At 36.0% G+C, this 22,262-nt stretch overlaps 1 protein-coding gene across 4 annotated transcripts in view; it reads left to right on the forward strand.

Annotated features, from left to right (window-relative positions):
* Window positions 1–22,262, forward strand: part of ATP8A2 (ATPase phospholipid transporting 8A2) — a 726,487-nt gene that overhangs the window by 494,186 nt on the left and 210,039 nt on the right. The gene's annotated exons all lie outside the window — the stretch shown is intronic.

Raw genomic sequence — 22,262 nt, forward strand, 5'->3', positions numbered from 1 at the left:
CGCCTGGTCAGGCACAAATTGATGTTTCTCTCTCTCTCTCTTTCCCCCTTTCCTCTCTCTAAAATCAATAAATAAAAATTTAAAAAATATTGAAATTAAAGCATTCCACAGATTTGCTGAAATCCCTATCAAAATCTCAATATTTCTTGCAAGAAATAAAATTCTTATGGAATCTTATGGGAATTCAAAGAACCAAAGCAATCTTGAAAAGGAAGAACAAAGTTGGAAGAATCATACTTTCTGATTTCAAACCTTGCTTCAAAGCCACACACAGTACTTAAAACAGTGTGGTACTGGCTTAAAGGCAGGCACATAGGCCAATGGACTAGAGTAGAGAGCCCTGAAATCATCCATTGTATGTACAGCCCAATGATTTTCAACAAGGTGCTAAGATCCTTCAATGGGAAAGGACTGTCTTTTCAACAGATGTAGAGAAAACTTGGTATCCAAATGCAAAAGAAAATTCAGCCTTTACAATATAACATACAGCAAAAATAATTCAAAATTGATCAAAGTCCTAAATATGATGACTAAAACTATAAAACCCTTAGGAGAAAATATTAAGGAGACAACATGACATTGGATTTGGCAGTGATTTCTTGGGTATGACACCAAAAGCACAGATAATGCTGATAAGTTGTACTTGAAAATTAAAAAAATTTGTACATCAAAAAATACTACCAACAAAGTGAAAAGACAACCCACAGAATGGGGAAAAATATTTGCAAGTTGTATATCTGATAAAGGATTGATATCTGGTATGCATAAGAACTGCAACTCAAAAACAACAAGAAAGCCCAGTTCAAAAATCAGTGACGGACTTGAATAGACATTTCTCCAAAGATTATACACAAATGGCCAATAAGCACATGAAAAGTTGCTCAGGATTTCTAACCATTAGAAAAATGAAACTCTTAACCACAATGAGAAAGATACCAATTTTCACCCACTAGGATGGCTACTATATATTTTTTAATTGAAAATAAATGTTGATGAGAATATGGAGAAATTGGAATGTTTGTGCTTTGTTGGTAAGAAAGTAAAATGGTGCAGAATGGTGCAGCTGTTATGGAAGACAATATGGAGGTTTCTCAGAAATTTAAACATAAAATTAATATAATTCAGCAATCCCACTTCTAGATATATACCCAAAAGTATTGAGCCTGACCAGTGGTGGCGCAGTGGATAGAGCACCAACCCAGGACGCTGAAGACCCACATTCAAAACCCTAACGTCGCTGGCTGGAGTGTGGGCCCACCCAGCTTGAGTGTGGGGTCTTCAGTTTGAGTGTGGGATTATAGACATGACCCTATAGTCACTGGCTTGAGCAAGGGGTCACGGGCTCAGCTGGAGCCCCCCAGTCAAGGTATATATAAGAAACAATCAGTGAACAACTAAAGTGCCGCAAATGCGAGTTGATGTTTCTCATCTTTCTCCGTTTCTATCTCTCTGTCTGTCTGTATCTCTGTTGCTCTCTCTCACACACACACACACACAAAAAGAATAGAAAACAAGGACTCAAACATGTATTTGGACACCAATGTTCACAGTAGCCAAAAGGTAGAAACAACCCAAGTATTCATCAGTAGATGCATGAATAAGGAAAATATGATACATACATACAATGAAGTATTATTCAGCCTTTAAAAGGAATGAAATTCTGATAACTGCTACAACATGAATAAACCTTGAAAACATTATTCTAAGAGATATGTATAACACAGATAGAAAAGGGCAGATATTGCATTATTCTAGTTATATGACATAACTAGAATAGATACGTTCATAAAGACTGAAAGTAAACGAATGGTTACCAAGAACGGAGGTGGGAGTGGGGTTTGGGGAATGGAAAGGTACTGTTTATGGGAGCAGTTTCATTTTGGGATGATGAGAAAGTTCTGGAGATGGATAGTGGTAATGGTTTTACAACAGTGTGAATGGACTTAATGTCACTGAACTGTACAATTTAATGGTTAAAATGGTAAATTTTATGTTATATATATTTTACCACAATGAAATAAATAAAAGTTTATTGAAACAGTTTTTTAGACTTTAGATACGCAGTTTTTCAGATTCCTCTTAGGCATATATGCATAGCTCTTCGCATATTTGAAGAACTCCTGTCTAGTGTCCTTCACAGTCTTAACTCAGTCCTATCCTCTCACTTAATTTTTCTTATTCTAGTCACCTGGAAATTCACATCTGCTATAGTTATATGCAAGTTGTTCCAAACACCTTTAATGCCTCTTCTACCCCACCCCCACAGAATTGATGAATGGAATCTGATACTTCAAGATCCAGCCCAAGTGCCTACCACCTTTGGAAAAGCTGTGGTGACTCCTAGAAACAGAACCCATACCTCTCTCTATTATGTTCTCAAAGAACTTTCCCATACCTCTGATTTGTCCCAAGCCTGTCCCCACCTAGACTGAATTCTTTAAGGGCAGAGATGATATTTGCTTCACCTTTGTGACACCCATGCATAGCACAGAGCATAATTTGAAACAGAATCATTGTAAATAGTTCAGTAACTGAATTTTAAAATAATGCTTACTACTTATTTTGTTATATATACTCCTTCTCTGAGAGAATAGACCTTTCCCCAATTACCAGAACAAGCAAATAAGAAGAAATGTCACACCTTGTCCAGGCTACAGGCACTGTGTGGCTGATGGAGGTGGAAAGACAGCATCAAAATTCTGCTGCCTTCTCATGACCCTGATTTGTGGGGAGCCAGGCTTTAAATCTTACTGTCAGTGTGTTAAGAGCATTATTTTATTGGTTATAAAACACATGTTCTCTAATATTTGCCATAGGTTCTGTCCATAAATGAAGTGATCTTATACATATTTCTGCTACCCTTTCCATAATAAACCCCCTGCCACTGTTCCAACACCAGGAGGTTGGAAACAATTGTGTCATTAATGAACTATAGCAGATCCTAACCAATGACCTCCAGATGAAAGACTCATTATTTCATTACTGGTCTCCAGAGCTATTTGGTCCCCTAACACTGTAGCACAGGATTTGGACTGAAGAGTCTAAACCTTGAACTATAAAAAATGTAAGTAGTCCTTGACATAATTTGGAGCGATTACATTCTATTGTGCCAAGAATTCCTTATTAAAAATCAATTTAATTGTGCATACACCATCTGGTCAGTATTATAGTCTTTTATGTGAGGGAAACACGATTTTGTATTTACCTCATGTTTCACAGTGTGAGCATGTAATTTTGCAGAAACAGAGGCATTTTGTAGCACTGAAAAGTTTGTAATTAAGGAAAGTTTAAAAGTGTTTACCAGACTTTGTTTTACTAACTGTTTGTGACTTCTGAGCTATAAGATTCAACTTCCTGCATCATATGGGATTTTAATGGAAAAGAAAATACTAAAATAAGAAATTTATATGTGCATATCATATACTACATTTATTTGCTTATTACATTTATGTTTTATTCTTTTTAGATTCTAATTCAACATAATTTAAAATGTCACATTAGTATTAATGTGGGTTTTTATTCAAAGAATAGAAAGAGGGAGGTTTCCTTTTGATTGTCTACTTGATTGTTTTCAACCATGTTAGCAAAAAAACCCATAATATTTTAGCTCAAAATCTTGCAGGCAAATGTTTCAAACCAGAGTGGTTGTATTTTGTTAAGAAAAATGGGGCAAATTTTTGCAGCCTGTGTTTCAAAACAGTTTATACCCTTATCTATCTATCTATCTATCTATCTATCTATCTATCTATCTATCTATCTATCTATCATTTATTTTTATTAAGTGAGAGGCGGGGAGGCAGAGACAGAGTCCTGCATGTGCTCCAACCAAGATCCTCCCAGCAAGCTCCTACCAGGTCATGCTCTGCCCAACTGGGCCGCAGCTCCATTGCTCAGCATCCAAGCTATTTTAGCGCCTGAGGCCATCCTCAGTGCCTGAGGCCAACTTTGAACCATTTGAGCAATGGCTGCAGAGGGGAAGAGAGAGGGTTGGGGATGGGGTTGGAGGAGAAGCAGGTCTCCTGTGTGTCCTGCCTGAGAATCAAACCCAGGACTTCCACATGCTGAGCCAATGCTCTACCACTAGGCTAACCTGCCAGGGTCCTGTTTATATTCTAATTTAAAAAGGATACTTTTGCTTCCTTACATGGCATTAGAAGCTTAAGAGTTAGATCACTTTCTTAATAAATTTTTGATATGCTTCTGTGCATATAGTTTTTAAGTATTTTGTTGATGTTACAGTCTTGAAATAGCAGCAGTCCCCTGGCCTGATAGCTCTGTTGGTTAGAGCATTGTTCTGAGATACAAAGGTTGCAGGTTCTATCCCTAGTCAGGGCACAAACAGGGACAGATCGATGTTTCTGTCTCCCTGTCTCTCTGTCTTCCTCCCTTCTAATCTCTAAAATTGGTAAATAAATTTTAAAATAAAATAGCAGCAGCATTATAAGTCAGTAGCCATAAATACTGATTCAATTTTGAATTGCCTTAATGTTGATGTTTTTGAAAAATCACTATTTGTCATATAGGGTCTACTGTTAATAACTGTAGTTTATTAAACACTTATTTGATTCTAGTCATAATCATCCATGTGCCCTGATTTGTGAAATGGAGAAAATGCCTACTTATCACTATGAAGTTTCTACGAGAGTGGTGCAAGATTCTTGGCACACAGTAATCATTAAATGCAGGTTAGCCATCATCATCAAAAAGAGCAAAAATGGCCTGACCAGGCAGTGGTGCAGTTGATAGAGCATTGGACTGGGACGCAGAGGACCCAGGTTCGAAACCCCAAAGTCACTGGCTTGAGCGCTGGCTCATCTGGTTTGAGCAAGGCTCACCAGCTTGAATCCAAGGTCACCAGCTTGAGCAAGGGGTCACTCACTCTGCTGTAGTCCCTCGGTCAAGGCACATACGAGAAAACAATCACTGAACAACTAAGGAGCTGCAACAAAGAATTGATGTTTCTCATCTCTCTCCCTTCCTGTCTATCTCTATCTGTCTCTCTGTCTCTGACACATAAAAAAAGTGAGCAAAATTGAAAATTCGGCAGTGTGTGGTTTTCTTTTATTTATGCATTAGCAAATGAAGTTAGGAGAGATTAAGGAAGAATCCTGTGCTTGAATAGCAACTAAGTGCTTATACTAGTATGAATCTTATTTGTCCAATTCCATGGTCTTCCCTATGCTCACATGAATGTGATCTTACTAGTCCACATGTATTCATTTATTTAACATCAACTATATGCCAAACAGTGCACTAGGTCCTGGGCATGTAATAGTAAGTGAAATAGATATAATTTCTACACATATCTTACAAATGGTACAACAGATTTGATAGATAATAGAACAAAAATTATAGGTTGTGACAAGCTAAGAGAGAACTGAGCATTGTGCAGTGCTAGAAAATAGCAAGGATTTTTTTCTACATAAAATCCTTTAATAAGCTTATTTATTTAACAATAATAGAGATGTATAAAGAAAAAATAATTTCCCTTCATCTGCCTCCATTTCTGCTCAAGTAATCAATGGAAATTAATTTAGATACATAGGCATTTTTGTTGTGGTTTTACAAAAAATAAATTCTATATGCATTATTCTTTAACTTTCAGTATTGTTTGTTTGCCTTAAAAAGTCCCTAGAAGTTTTATAAGTGGTATTTGCTGCAAGCATTTCCTCAGAAAGAGGAAACCCTTCAAAGATTTATTTTTGGCTTATGCTTTATTTTTTATTGAATTTATTGAGGTGACATTAGTTAATAAAATTATATAGGTTTCAGGTGTACAATTCTATTATACATCATCTGAATATTGTATTGTGTGCTCATCCTTCAAAGTCAAGTCTCCTTCCATCACTGTTTATCCCCATTGACCCACTTCTACCATCTCTCATCCCCCTTTCCCTCTTGTAATTCCATACTGTTTTCTGTGTTTATGAGGTGGTTGGTTTTTGTTTGTTTGTTTTGCTTAATCCCTTCACCCTTTTCATTCAACCCCATACGCTACCGCCTCTGACAGCTGTCATTTCTTCTTCTTATCTATGGGTCTGATTCTAACTTGTTAGTTTATTTTGTTCATTATATTCTACATATAAGTGAAATCATATGGTATTTGTCTTTCTCTGCCTGGTTTATTTCACTTAGCATACTAACCTCCAAGTCCATCCATGCCATCGCAAAAGGTAAGATTTCCTTTTTTTTCACAGCCGCGTAATATTCCATTGTATATATGTACCACTGCTTTTTAATCCACTCGTCCTCTGATGGACACTGGGACTATTTCCAAATCTTGGTTGTTATAAATAATGCTGCAGTGAACATAGGGGTTCATATATTCTTTTGAATTAGTGTTTTGGGTTTCTTAGGATATATTTTTAGAAGTGGGATAACTGGGTTATAAGGCAGTTCTGTTTTTAATTCTTTTGAGGTGACTCCATACTGCTTTCCACAATGGCTGTACCAATCTGCATTCTCACCAACAGTACACTAGAGTTCCCTTTTCTTCACATCCTTGTCAACACTTGTTTGTTGATTTATTGATGAGTGCCATTCTGACAGGTGTGAAGTGATATCTCATTGTGGTTTTAATTTACATCCTACTGATGATTAGTGACATTGAGCATTTTTTTCATGTCTATTGGCCATCTGTGTGTCCTCTTTGGAGAAATGTTTATTGAAGTTTTTTGCCCATTTTTAAACTGGATTGTTTGTTTTCATTGGTGTTGAGTTTTATAACTTCTTTATAAATTTTAGATGTTAAGACCTTTTCAGATATACCATTGGCAAATATGTTCTTTCATTCAGTGGGTTGTTTTTTCATTTTGTTGATGGTTTTCTTTGCTGTGTAAAAGCTTTTTGGTTAGATGTAGTCCCATTTGTTTCTCTTTTCTCTCATTTCCCTTACCTGAGGTGATATATCTGAAAAAAATATTGCTATGAGAAATGTCTGAAATTTTACTGCATATATTTTTTATAGTTTCATCTCTAATATTTAATTAAGTCTTTAATCTATTTTGAGTTTATTCTTATGTATAGTGTAAGAAGGTGGTCTAGTTTCATTTTTCATATGTATCTCTCCAGTTTTCCTAACACCATTTATTGAATAGACAATCCTTACTCCATTTTATCCTCTTGTGTCCCTTGTCAAATATTAATTGACCATAAAGGCATGTTTATACCTGGGCTCTCTAGTCTGTTCCACTGATCTGTATTTCTGTTTTTATGCCAGTACCATGCTTTTTTTTATTATTATTATGGTCTTATAGTATGGTTTGATATCAAGTAGTGTGATTCCTCTAATTGTGTTCTTCTTTCTCGAGATTGTTGTGGCTATTTGTGGTTTAATATAAATTTTTGGAATATCTGTTCTAGTTCTGTGAAATACATCATTGGTATTTTGATAGGAATTGCACTGAATCTATAGATTGCTTTGGGTAGATGGGCATTGTAATGATGTTAGCTCTTCTAATCCATGAACACAGTATGTACTTCCACTTATTTGTATCTTCCTCAGTTTCTTCTTCGGTGTCTTAAAATTTCCGAGTATAGATCTTTTATATCCTTGGTTAAATTTGTTCCTAGATATTTCACTTCTTAAAAGGAACTATTAATGGGATTGTTTTCTTAGTTTTCCTTTCTGATAGTTCATTGTTGGTGTATAAAAATGCAACTGATTTCTAGATATTTATTTTCTGTTCTGCTACTTTATTGAATTCAGTTTATCAATTCTAATTGTTTTTTGTTTGGTGGAATCTTTAGTGTTCTCTATATTCAGTATCAGGTCATCTGCAATAATGACAGTCTTACTTTTTCCTTTGTAATTTGGATACTTTTTATTTATTCTTCTTGTCTGATGTGCCTAGGACTTCTAGTACTGTGTTGAATAAGAGTGGTAAAAGCAAACCTCCCTGTCTTGTTCTTGATCTTAAAGGAAATGCTTGTAGTATTTTCTCATTGAATATAATGTTGGCTGTGGATTTGTCATATACGGCCTTGATTAGGTCTCCATAGATTTTAGAGATGAAGCCCTGCCCACTTCATTTAATTCTGGCTACTTACTCCCATCACTTATTGGACAAAAGATACTTAAGGGGGAAGTTTTTATGGTATCTTATTATTATTATTTTTATTATTGATTATGATAACCCAGCTCCATAACAGCAACTCTGATTTTTCCCGTTGATTTCCTACCTACCTACTGACCTGCCTATGTATTTTGTCATTTTTTTTGTCAATCTAATGCTATTTATTTGGCATACATTTCTTTATTAACATAGGTATAGATTTAACATTGTAAAAAATAAATGCTCATTATTTCATAGACTTGCTACGTTCACCCCCTAATAAAAAACTATATAGTACTCTTTTTACCAGTGCTTTTTGTTTGGGTTTTGTTGTTGTTCTCTGCTGTTAACAATACTGGAAGAAAAAAATATGTTTTTATATAAAGGTGTTTTTATTGATAAATAATGTCTTTCGAAAAGTAGAATTTTTAGATGTAGCCAATACTTATTTTTTTAACCTAACACGTATTACCATATCAAATCCCAAAAATAATTGTAGTGTTTTTTCCTTTTAAACAAATATGACTAATGCCAGTTAATCAGCTCAGAACTGATGTGCAAATAGTATATCATGATGTTACTGTCACTTTAGTGAGAAACCATATGGCTTTTATTTAATTATTCAGTGTAGGGTACTTTGCTACTTCAATGCTCTACCATGGGCCTTGGAAGAACAGAGTAAATTGAGAAACAGGTCCTCCCATTCTCAAATAAAGAAACCATCTACATATATCAACTGTTAGTTGAGAACCTGAGTGACGGCAGCTACAGCCTGCTGAGATTGTACAATGGCACTGGGACCTCTAGACAGGAGTCTGTGCAATTAGCCAAGACGGTTACTGAATTTTTGGCAATGAGGCAACAGTTAAAGCAAAGAAGAATTTTTTTCCAAGAAGGAAAAGCTATTTAATAAGTTTGGGTCAGTTTGCTCATAACAGCACTATGTTTGAGGACCAAAAACCCCAGGAGCTTGGCAAGCCATCAGTGCTTGGCAGGTCTTCCCATCAACTTACCAAGTCTAAGGCTGTCCAGGCAGAACCTGGCTCTCTCAGCTTTGACTGTATTCATTTAATAGCATTCCTAGTTAACAAGAAAGTAAAGGCAGAGGAATCTTTTTCCCCATTAATCCAGAAAAGTAAAATTTAGTGGCTATAAGCAAACTGTGGGCCAAGAAACTGCACATCAGAAGGGGGCCAAGCCGTCTGCTTGCATTGAGGGCTGTGTTTGGTATAGCTTGGAAATTATGGTCCACCAAAAATGACATTAATGTTTAGGAATTGGTTGGTACTTTTTTTTTTTTGTATGTGAATTAACATTTGTATATAACTAACCAGTATGAAAGTCTGATTTTATAGTTTGTCAGGGGGCCATTGTGTACCTGTCTTATGAATAAATAAAATAAAAATTAAGTACATTTGTATAAATATTTTAAAATAGTATGTTCTTCTATTTTTTCCATTTTACCTATGGAAATCTTGCCAAAATGAAATCAAGTTTGAGTGTTTAGTTTACAATATAAGAGAAAACCAGTTCATGGATTTTGAAATTAAAGAATGGTTTTTTGTTTGTTTATTTTGGTTTTAATTTTGCTCTTTACCAAATAAATATTTCCAATGCAGTAAACTGGTCTGATCATCTAATGATGAATCCATCATTTGAATGAAGATTGAAATTGAACTGGAAATGCTAAGAATGCTTGTTTATACTTTCCAAGAAGCTACAGCACCTGCAACTGATAAAAATTAGTACAAACATATCAAAAATGCTTTAAAAAACATGTGACCAAGCCAGTGCCAGCTTGGACAGAATCAGAACATTGGCTCCTTATGGGAAATATTTCCGCATTCAGCTAATCAAGAACATTAATCTGAAGTGAAGATTGAAATTTTTTTATGGTTCATGGTGGCTTTAAACAGAGGTTAATGCTGAGGAAGAGATACTTGATTTCTTAGGAGTTTTTTCCCTTACTGTATATTTTCAACAACTAGAGTGTTTCAGTTAAGTAAAATTCAATCTGTCTTTTTTTTATCTATTGATTTTATAGAGAGAGGCATAGAGAGAGACAGAGACAGACAGAAAATCAATTTGTTCCTGTATGTGCCCTGACCAGCGATCAAACCAGCAACCTCTGCAATATCTGGACAGTGCTCTAAGCAACCAAGTTATCTGGCCAGGGCCAAATTTTTCTGTCTCTAAAGTAATTTCTCATTACTTATTTATAAGGCTGTATTTCTCTTTCAGGAATCTATGTGAAGTTTTGGATACACATTCAGTGCTTCTATGACCTCTAAAGAATATGGCCTTTGGTTCCCTGTATGAGATCAGGTTAGAGGGGAGTCACTCTAAAATAAATAAAACTTTCTGAACTCACACATAATTGTGGCTTCATGTAACCTGTCACATGTCATTGTTTTGCTTATAACAAACATCTGTTACCACAAGATTTCTAATTTTTATCCAGTTGACCTATTGAATTTATTTTTTCATTCAGAGTTGACATTTTGGACTAGGTAATTCTTTGTTGTAGGGGGCTCCCTGGACATTTTAGGACAGTTAGCAGAATATTTTACCTTCAACCACTAAATGCCAATAACGTTCTCAGGAACGTCTCCAGATACTGTCAAAGTCTACTTGGAGGAAAAATGAATCCTAGTTGAGAATTACTGCTTGAAACAGTTATACCAATAAAACATGAACAGGTTTTAAAAGCTCAGAACAGTATAAGAGGTATAACTGAGTCTCCATCCTACTGCCTAGAACACTTTTGCTATCTAAAATAAGAATATTAGTAATTTCTTATATGTCTTCCTAAAAGTTACCATGCATATGAGTATATCATCTATCCTGTACAATCATGACATTCAACATATAACTTGATATTTTCATTTTAATAATATATGGGATTTTCATATATTACACTGCTTACAGATTTATGATATTCTTTGTAATGTTGGCATAGTGCTTTATTTTTATGAATGAACCATAATTTATTTAGCCAGTGTAAATAGAGAGTTCTAATTTTTTATCTTTCAAATAATGCTATGGTAAATACCATTGTATTTCCATGTTGAATACTATGTGATTATAATTATTAAATATAATTTAAAATATTTTCCTAAAAGTGAAATCGTTGGACCAAAAAAATGTACATTAAGCATAGTTGCAGATGATGACTCGGTATGAGAGTAACTATTTCCCCAAGTTACCAAACTTTTAAATCTTTGTCCATCTGTTGGTAAAAAATGTTGTGTGTGTGTGTGTGTGTGTGTGTGTGTGTGTGTGTGCACGCATGCATGCATGCATGTTCTTGTATGCACATGTGTATGTGTGTTTCATGAAAAATGAGGCTTTTTATATTTGCAAGTTTTTTTCCTAACAGCCTTTCAGCAGTTTTCTTTCTCATTTGTAAAGACTCATTATACATTAAGAAAATTGGACCCTTGTCTTCATAGATGTTTAGATTTTTGTGCTATTTATTAATTTTCTTTCAACTTTATTTTTATTCTCTATAGCAGTGAATGGTTTAAAATTTACTCCTCTTTTGTATAATTTCTGATTATAATATCTACAGTCAGTTTCACATATAAAAAACATTTTAATGTTGGCCCTGGCTAGTTGGCTCAGTGGTAGAGCGTCAGCCTGGCGTGCAGGAGTCCCGGGTTTGATTCCTGGCGAGGGCACACAGGAGAAACACCCATCTGCTTCTCCACCCCTCCCCCTCTCCTTCCTTTCTGTCTCTCTCTTCCCCTCCCGCAGCCAAGGCTCCATTGGAGCAAAGATGGCCTGGGCACTGAGGATGGCTCTATGGCCTCTGCCTCAGGCACTGGAATGGTTCTGGATGCAACAGAGCAATAGCCCAGATGGGCAGAGCATCGCCCCCTGGTGGGCATGCCGGGTGGATCCCGGTCGGGTGCATGCGGGAGTCTGTCTGACTGCCTCCCTGTTTCCAACTTCAGAAAAATACAAAAACAAAACAAAACAAAACATTTTAATGTTATCTCCTAATGCTTTGAGTTTTATTTTTCATGTTTAAATATTCAAGTCATCTGTAATTAATTTTAATATATAAAGTGAGACCAAAATATTTTATAAATTTCTGTAAATACCATGATTACTATTATATAATAAAGGGCATGTCAAACAAGTGAGATAAAGATAGCTTATTAACCAAATGCTGTTGACATAATTGCCTCAAATTTGGGTACAAAATAAAAAGCTGGATTCATACTTAGTACTTACAAGGAGCCAACAGAGAACCATTGTAGTTTAGTGAAGAAGAAGCACTATTGTCAGAATGGTAGGTGGCAATTTCATTTGTAGGACTTCATTAAGTCAGGGATATGGATTTGATTTTACTCAATAGCATTTCTTTTTCATGTTTGTTTGACATGTTTCTCTTGTAAATAGCATATGCTTGGTGGTTTATTATCCATTAAACATTTAAAATTTTTGTTATTATTAATATAACAAACATATTTGGTATACTTCTATCATCACATTTTATGTAATGTTTTCAGCTTCTGCTGTGGTTTCTGTATTTTGCTAAAATTCTTATCATGTGTTATCTCCCTAAGCAGTTGTAAACATGCACTATTGTCTTCTGATATTGTATACTGCTAGAGAGAAATATGAAACCAACATGAGTTTCCCTCTTGCAGGTTAATTTTTTTTTTTTGCCTGAATATATTAAAGATTTAATCTTTATAGAATTTTAAAACTCATGATCTTTCTATATCTGTTGTTTTGTTTCCTGGGGACAAAGAGTACCCACTCCATTGACTGATTATGGTTTTAGAATGTTTCAGAAAATTTTCTCCTATTATATCTTTGAATATTTTTTTAGTCTATTTGTCCTTTTTTTAGGGTACACACCTTTTTGGGAATTTTAAAAAATTATCTTTGAAAAGTTTTCAGTTTCTCTTAAAATCAGTGTTAACCTTTGCCTTTTGGTTAGCATTTGTTTTCACAAGCCTACTCTATCCTCACAGTGAATCCCTGTTGTGAATTCAGTGTCAGTCCTGGATTTTATTTATTTTTCTTACAGTAGATTGAATTTTTCCTTATTTGTTTCCTTCTTTGATATTTTACATATCTAATTTTAGCTCTCTTCCACATTGGTCACCCATCACTTTACAGCAGGAGTCGGAAACCTATGGCTCGTGAGCCAGATGTGGCTCTTTTGATGGCTGCATCTGGCTCACAGACAAATCTTTAATAAAAAAAATAATGTTAAAAATATAAAACAGGAGAAAAAGATGGCAACGGAGTAGGTGGACGCACAGACGCCCAGCTCTTACCACCAAACTGGAATACAAATCAATTTAGGAAAAATCAGCATGAAAAACCAACTCTGAACTGCAAGAACAGCTCTCAAATACCAAGGAGCAAAGAAGAAGCCACATAAAACCTGGTAGGGAGCACCTGAATCTCCTCTGCTTACAGGAACGGAGGGGGGGTGAGGCTGAGAGCCCAGAGGGGATCTCAAACAAGGGAAAAGGGCAGAAACTACAGCTCACAGCCACTTGCCTGGCAACCGACCAGAGAGCGAGGTGTGTTGAAAAGACCAGCTTATCTCCCAAGTGGAAAGGACAGGGAGAGGGACAGACTGTGAGGGGCTAAGGAATGCAGGAAACGAACTAAAAGAGCTGACTCATCTGTGCTGGAGGCGGCCATAGCTGGGGGAGGGACTGAACCTTTCACAAAACAGAGCTGAAGTGCTTCCGGATCAGAGATCTCCGGACATCTATCCAGCTCCAATCAGCGCAACAAGACACAGCTGAAAACAAGAAGTGGGGAGGAGGGGCAGTAACTCAGGTCTCCATGGAGATCTGAGATACACCTCCCCCTACTGAAGCTGAGAAAACACCCTGCCCCCAGTGAGATTAGCTGGCTAAAGAGGCCTTCAGAGTCTCAGGTTACACCCATCACATTCCTGGATACAGTTTCAAGGAAGCCCCTGCTGAGATCAGTAAACAAGACTATCACCTGTGACCTGTGGTGGCGCAGTGGGATAAAGCGTCGACCTGGAACACTGAGGTCGCCGGTTCGAAACCTTGGGCTTGCCTGGTCAAGGCACATATGAGAGTTGATGCTTCCTGCTCCTCCCCCTTCTCTCTCTCTCTGTCTCTCTCTCTCACTCCTCTCTCTCTAAACAATCAATAAATAAAAAATATTAAAAAATAAGAAAAGAAAACAAACAAATCAAGACTTCAAAGCTGCCCAAATCCAAAAGTGGATTACAGATAACAGCTGATACCAACCCAAGAAGACCTAGAAATAACACAACTGAAAACTGGAGGCGGACAACACCAAGCCTAGACTCAGCCAACTCTACAAATAAAACACCCAAAAACAGATAATGAGAAGACAAAGAAGTGCAATCCAAATGAAACCACAAGACACACCTTCAGGAGATGAACTGAGTGATATGGAAATAATCAACCTTCCAGATGCGGAGTTCAAAATAATGACTGTAAGGATGCTTAGGGATCTTAGAACAACAATGGATGGTCATTATGAACACCTAAATAAAGAAATAGCAAGTATAAAAAAGAATCAGTCGGAGATGACAAATACAATATCAGAAATAAAGACCACAATGGAAGGAATAAAAAACAGGATAGATAGAGCAGATGATTGAATCAGTGAGTTAGAGGATAACTGGAATAAAAGCATGAAAGCAGAGAAGAAAAGACAAAATAGACTCAAAAAGTCAGAGGAAACTCTTAACTCTGTGAAAACATGAAGAGAAATAATATCCGCATTATAGGGGTTCCTGAAGAAGAAGAAAAAGAGCAAGGAATAGAGACTTTTTTCACTCATATCATAGCTGAAAACTTCCCTAAATTAATGCAAGAGAAACTCTCACAAGTCCAAGAAGCACAGAGGACTCTATTAAAGAGAAACCCAAAGAAACCTACACCAAGACACATCATAATTAAAATACCAAAGCTAAGCGATAAAGAGAAAATATTAAAAGCTGCAAGAGAAAAAAAAGTTATGACCTACAAAGGAGCCCCCATAAGGATGACACCCGACTTCTCAACAGAAACACTTGAGGCCAGAAGGGAATGGCAAGAAATATTCAAAGTAATGCAGAACAAGAACCTACAACCAAGACTACTTTATCCATCAAGGCTATCATTTAAAATCGAAGGAGAAATAAAAAGCTTCCCAGACAAAAAACAACTCAAGGAATTCATTACAACCAAACCAATGCTGCAGGAAATGTTAAGGGGCCTGTTGTAAACAGATCAAAGTGGGAAAAGAATATAGCAAAAAAGGAATACACCTTTAAAGAATAAAATGGCAATAAACAACTACATATCAATAATAACCCTAAATGTAAATGGATTAAATGATCCAATGAAAAGATATAGGGTAGCTGCGTGGATAAGAGGACAGGACCCATACATATGTTGTCTACAAGAGACACACCTTAGAACAAAAGACACACATAGATTGAAGGTAAAAGGATGGAAAAAAACATTTCATGCAAACGGAAATGAAAAAAAAGCTGGGGTAGCAATACTTATATCAGACAAATTGGACTTTAAAACAAAGGATATAGTAAGAGATAAAGAAGGCCACTACATAATGATAAAGGGAGTAATCCAACAGAAAGATATAACTATTATAAATATCTATGCACCTAATATAGGAGCACCCAAATATATAAAGCAGACTTTGATGGATTTAAAGGGCGAGATCAACAGCAATACTGTAATAGAGGATTCCAATACCCCACTAACATCACTAGATATATCCTCAAGAAAGAAAATTAACAAAGAAACAGCAGACTTATTGGAAAAACTAGATCGATTTAATAGATATCTTCAGAACCTTTCACCCGAAAGCAGCAGAATATGCATTCTTTTCAAGTGCTCATGGTATATTCTCTAGGATAGACCACATGTTAGGGCACAAAAGTGCTCTCAACAAATTTAAGAAGACTGAAATCATATCAAGGACTTTCTCCGATCACAACGGCATGAAACTAGAAATGAATCACAACAGAAAAGCTCAAAAATTCTCAAACACATGGAAACTAAATAGCAGGTTGTTAAATAATGAATGGATTAAGAATGAGATCAAAGAAGAAATAAAAAAATTCCTAGAAATGAATGACAATGAGCATACAACAACTCAAAATTTATGGGACACAGCAAAAGCAGTGCTGATAGGGAAGTTCATAGCACTACAGGCACACTTTCAGAAGCTAGAAAAAGCTCAAACAACTTAACCCTGCATCTAAAAGAATTAGAAAAAGAACAGCAAGTAAAGCCCAAATATAGTAGAAGAAAGGAAACAATAAAGATCAGAGTAGAAATAAATGACATAGAGGCTAAAGAAACAATACAGAGGATCAATGAAACTAGGAGCTGGTTCTTTGAAAGGTAAACAAGATTGATGAACCTTTAACTAGACTCACCAAGAAAAAGACAGAGAGGACTCAAATAAAATTAGAAATGAGAGAGGAGAAATAACAACTGACACAACAGAAATACAAAATATTGTAAGAAAATACTATGAAGAACTGTATGCCAAAAAACTAGACAACCTAGATGAAATGGACAAATTCCTTGAAACATACAATCTTCCAAATATCAATCTGGAAGAATCAGAAAACCTACACAGACATATTACAACAAATGAGATTGAAACAGCTATCAAAAAACTCCCAACAAAGAAAAGTCCAGGGCCCGATGGCTTCACAAGTGAATTCTACCAAATATTGAAAGAAGAACTAACTCCTATCCTTCTCAAACTATTTCAAAAAATTCAAGAGGAAGGAAGACTTCCAAGCTCCTTTTATGAGGTGAGCATAATTCTGATTCCAAAACCAGGCAAAGACAACACAAAGAAAGAAAATTATAGGCAAATATCTCTGATGAATATAGATGCTAAAATCCTCAACAAAATATTAGCAAACCGGATCCAACAATATATGGAAAAAATCATACACCATGATCAAGTGGGATTTATTCTTGGGAGGCAAGGCTGGTACAATATTCGTAAACTAATCAATGTGATTCATCACATAAACAAAAAGGAGAAAAACCATATGATAATTTCAATAGATGCAGAAAAAGCATTTGATAAAATCCAGCACCCATTCATGATCAAAACTCTCAGCAAAGTGGGAATACAGGGAACATACCTCAACATGATAAAAGCCATCTATGAGAAACCCACAGCCAACATCATACTCAATGGGCAAAAATTAAAAGCAATCCCCTTAAGTTCAGGAACAAGGCAGGGGTGCCTCCTTTCACCACTCTTATTTAACATGGTCCTGGAAGTCCTAGCAACAGCAATCAGACAAGAAGAAGAAATAAAAGGCATTCAAGTTGGAAAAGAAGAAGTAAAACTATCATTATTTGCAGATGATATGATATTGTATATAGAAAATCCTAAAGTCTCAGTCAAAAAGCTACTGGACCTGATAAATGAATTCAGCAAAGTGGCAGGATATAAAATCAACACTCAGAAATCAGAGGCATTTTTATACACCAATAATGAACAGTCAGAAAGAGAAATTAAGGAAACAATCCCCTTCACCATTGCAACCAAAAAAATAAAGTACCTAGGAATAAACTTAACCAAGGAGACTAAAGACTTGTACTCGGAAAATTACAAAGCATTGATAAAAGAAATCAAGGAAGATACAAACAAGTGGAAGCATATACCGTGCTCATAGTTAGGAAGAATAAACATCATTAAAATGTCTATTTTACCCAAAGCAATCTATAAATTCAATGCAATACCAATTAAAATACCAATGACATACTTCAATGATATAGACCACATATTCCAAAAATTTATATGGAACCAAAAGAGAACACGAATAGCCTCAGCAATCTTAAAAAAGAAGAATAAAGTGGGAGGTATCACACTTCTTGATATCAAGTTATACTACAAGGCCATTGTACTCAAAACAACGTGGTACTGGCATAAGAACAGGCATATAGATCAATGGAACAGAACAGAGAACCCAGAAATAAACCCACAGTTCTGTGGACAACTGATATTTGACAAAGGAGGTAAGGAAATACAATGGAGTAAAGACAGCCTCTTTAACAAATGGTGTTGTGAAAATTGGACAGCTAGCTGCAAAAAAAATGAAACTAGATCACCAGCTTACACCACTCACAAAAATAAACTCAAAATGGATAAAAGACTTAAATGTAAGCCATAAAACCATAAGCATCTTAGAAGAAAACATAGGAAGTAAGCTCTCGGACATCTCTCGGAGCAATATATTTGCTGATTTATCTCCACAGGGAAGTGAAATAAAAGATAGGATAAACAAATGGGACTATATCAAACTAAAAAGCTTTTGCACAGCTAAAGATAACAAGAACAGAATAAAAAGACAAACTAAACAATGGGAGAACATATTTGATAATATGTCTGATAAGGGGTTAATAACCAAAATTTATAAAGAACTTGTAAATCTCAACACCAGGAAGACAAACAATCCAATCCAAAAATGGGCAAAAGAGATGAATAGACACTTCTCCAAAGAGGACATACAGATGGCCAATAGGAATATGAAAAAATGCTCAACATCACTAATCATTAGAGACATGCAAATTAAAACCACAATGAGATATCACCTCACACCAGTCAGAATGGCGCTCATCAACAAAACAACACAGAATAAGTGCTGGTGAGGATGTGGAGAAAAGGGAACCCTCCTGCACTGCTGGTGGGAATGCAGACTGGTGCAGCCACTGTGGAAAACAGTATGGAGATTCCTCAAAAAACTGAAATTCGAACTGCCCTTTGACCCAGCTATCCCACTTTTAGGAATATACCCCAAGGACACCGTAGAATGGCTCCAAAAGGAGAAATGCATCCCCATGTTTGTGGCAGCATTGTTCACAATAGCGAAGATCTGGAAACAGCCCAAGTGTCCGTCAGAGGAAAGTGGATTAAAAAGCTTTGGTACATATATACTATGGAATACTACTCAGCCATAAGAAATGTTGACATCAGATCATTTACAATAATTTGGATGGACCTTGATAACATTATACAGAGTGAAATAAGTAAATCAGAAAAAAACTAAGAACTATATGAATCCATACATAGAAGGGACATAAAAATGAGACTCAGAGACATGAACAAGAATGTGATAGCAACAGGGGTGGGGGTTGGGGGGAGGGGGGATGGGGTGAAGAAGGAGAGAGGGGTTGGGTGAGGGGAGAGGCACAAAGAAAACCAGATAGAAGGTGACAGAAGACAATTTAACTTTGGGGGAGGGGTATACAGCACAATCAAATGTCAAAATAATCTGGAGATGTTTTCTCTCAACATATGTACCCTGATTAACAATGTCACTGCATTAAATTTAATAAATAAATTTAAAAAAAAAAAAACGAGACTGAGAGATATGGACAAGAGTGTGGTGGTTATGGGGAGGGGAAGGAGGGAGAAGGGGAGGGGAGGGGGAGGGGCACAAAGAAAACTAGATAGGTGACGGAGGACAATCTGACTTTGGATGATGGGTATGCAACATAATTGAATGACAAGATAACCTCGACATGTTTTCTTTGAATATATGTACCCTGATTTATTGATCTCACCCCATTAAAATTAATAAAACTTTATGTATATAAAAAAAATCATGAGGGAGAAAGGTCAGTCACAGTAGTAATTTTTAAATATTAAAACATAAAAATAAAACTGATTTGAATATTTGTGTAAAAAAATATATATAAAACATTCTCATGTATTACAATCCATTCATTTCCTTCTGCTCATGTTCATGGTTGCGGGTGGCTGGAGCCAATCACAGTTGTCCTCCGGGACAACAACAAATTTTTATTGGATAATGTACACCGGTCATTGTATGGCTCTCACGGAATTACATTTTAAAATATGTGGTGTTCATGGCTCTCTCAGCCAAAAAGATTCCCTACCCCTGCTTTACAGTAATAAGCACCTTCCTCACCACCATTTCTTCTCCTTAGGTGAGTCAGAAGCCTGTATTCCTGACAGTGAATTTCTGTATGTTATAGGCTTTTTAGTTTACCTCAGTCAGTGTCTGCCAAGTTGATTGCCAGTTATGTTTCCTCCTGTGCCTTGCCATTCTCTTCACTTGCTTCTTGGGGTGGAGGAAAAGGTGAAGAGGCATATATGTGCATGCAGAGCCCTTTAACTTTAATTTACCTGCTGTATTGAGACAGTCTAGGTACCATGCCCTGACTTGTCCTTACCTCTAGATTCCACCTTCTAAATAAGAATTGGTTCGACTATTTCTTGGGTTATTCCATGTATTTCTTGGAAATCTTTTTACTTTGTAGGCTTTATCTGCTACTGGCATCTCCTTGATTTAATCTAATCTTGTCATATAAGCTTTTATTCTATGTCATTTGTAGTTTTAACAGAGAATCTATTGTAGTTTCATTAAAATCACTTATTTCTTTTTTCTTTTCAATTTTTTAAATTTATTTATATTTTACTATTTTTAATTGATATTAGAGAGGGGAGGGCAGTAGAAATGTCACCCCTCTACCTTCAATAAAAGACAATATATATATATATATAAATTAACTGAATTAAGCAATAAAATAGTGTTTACTAAATATTTATTAATGTTTGTTCAGTTGTTTGAATAAGAGACTATAGAAGAATAGCATGACCTTGGGAAATTAGGTTAAGATCCTTGAAAAGATTTACAAATATGTTTGAATCAGATGTGGGTCCAGGCTATCATTGCACTAAAAGTTCGGTTGAAGGATTATTTGCTAAGGCCTCAAGTGGTAGGGAGGCAGTGCAGTGACACTGTCACTTTAGGAGTGGCTAATATTAGAATAGGTACTGTCAGACTGTTCTGAGAGCAGAGCACAGCACAAACTTTTGATCCTTAGCTCTCTTTCAGTATCTTTTCACTGAGAATAGCCAGGCCTCTTTAGGACCTCTTGGAAAATAGTTGAAACTAAAAGAGGACAGAGGTGTGGAAGGATTTTTGAAGGGCAACTGGCTTATTTTAGGTTTAGGGGGAATCCCTAGTAGTTTTCAGAACTAGGAAATGAGATGATGAAATCTATGCTTCAGAAAAATTCATCTGGAGATTGAATTGAGGTGGTTCTTTGATCCCACTAGAACTCAGTGAGTCCTTGTTTGTACCAAATATCATACTATGTCCAGTTAGTCGCAAGGATAGGGAACAATTCCTGTCTCAAGAAACATAGTCCAGTGGAGTCAAGAAACTGATTCTGAAAAATATGATTTGGTAGAATTTCAGTAGCAGAGTTGATCTCAACTCAGATTGCTGTGGGAAGCTGTTTTGTGTTGCCAACATTTCACCATGGTCACAGATTCAGTCTGTTACAGTGTTCTGCCACTGAAATCCAGGATCTGTGATTAGCATGAAATACTCTAAAGTCTACCCCACATCCCTGGAATCCTGTTGTAGCATATCAATTTTAGCTGAATTTTAAATAGCAACACTTTGCATTTTACACTTTTGCCTTCACTCCCTTCGGAGTCAGGTTCCTGTCCCTCAACCTGACAGCTCGTCCCTTGGGTCCTGCTCCACTCTTACTACCTCTATGTCTTCTCTGAACTATGCCCAGGTGACCATCCCTTCTCTAAAACAGTTGTATTCACTTGTCATGCATGTTCCTGGAATTTTGCTCTACAGTAGTTTTTATGTCTGTCTTGCCTAATCAATTAGAATTATATACTACTTGAAGAAATGAACAATCATTCACATTTTATTTATTTATGCAACCCATGTTACTCCAAAAGATGATTTAAGCATTTTTTTTTCATATATTATACTTCCACCTTTGCTGCAGTGGTGGTCACTCGATTATAGTGGGTCAACATTTTATGAGCTAAGAGCACATATGACCGGCAGAGGAGTTCTCATTGTTGTTTTTATTTAATTTTTAGCTATTTAAAGCCCTACAAAGATAAATTATATTTATCAAATTAACTTTATAGAGAAAAAGAACATGAAGTTGAGACTCTTCCAGTCACTAAAAAGTGTTGACACTAAACATACTAGTTACAAATTAAAAATAAATTGCTTTTCTATTAATGTGTGTATATTACCACTTAAAATCAGTGTATGCACTAAATATAAATTTTTCTTAAAAGACTGGTAGTTGTTATATTGGGAATTGTATTTTATGAAAGAACAACTGCTATGGGCCTGTGGCTTTTTATCCCTGAACAGCTGTGTCCAGCTGG

Source organism: Saccopteryx leptura, chromosome 2, assembly GCF_036850995.1.
Source record: "Saccopteryx leptura isolate mSacLep1 chromosome 2, mSacLep1_pri_phased_curated, whole genome shotgun sequence".
Lineage (NCBI taxonomy): Eukaryota > Metazoa > Chordata > Mammalia > Chiroptera > Emballonuridae > Saccopteryx > Saccopteryx leptura.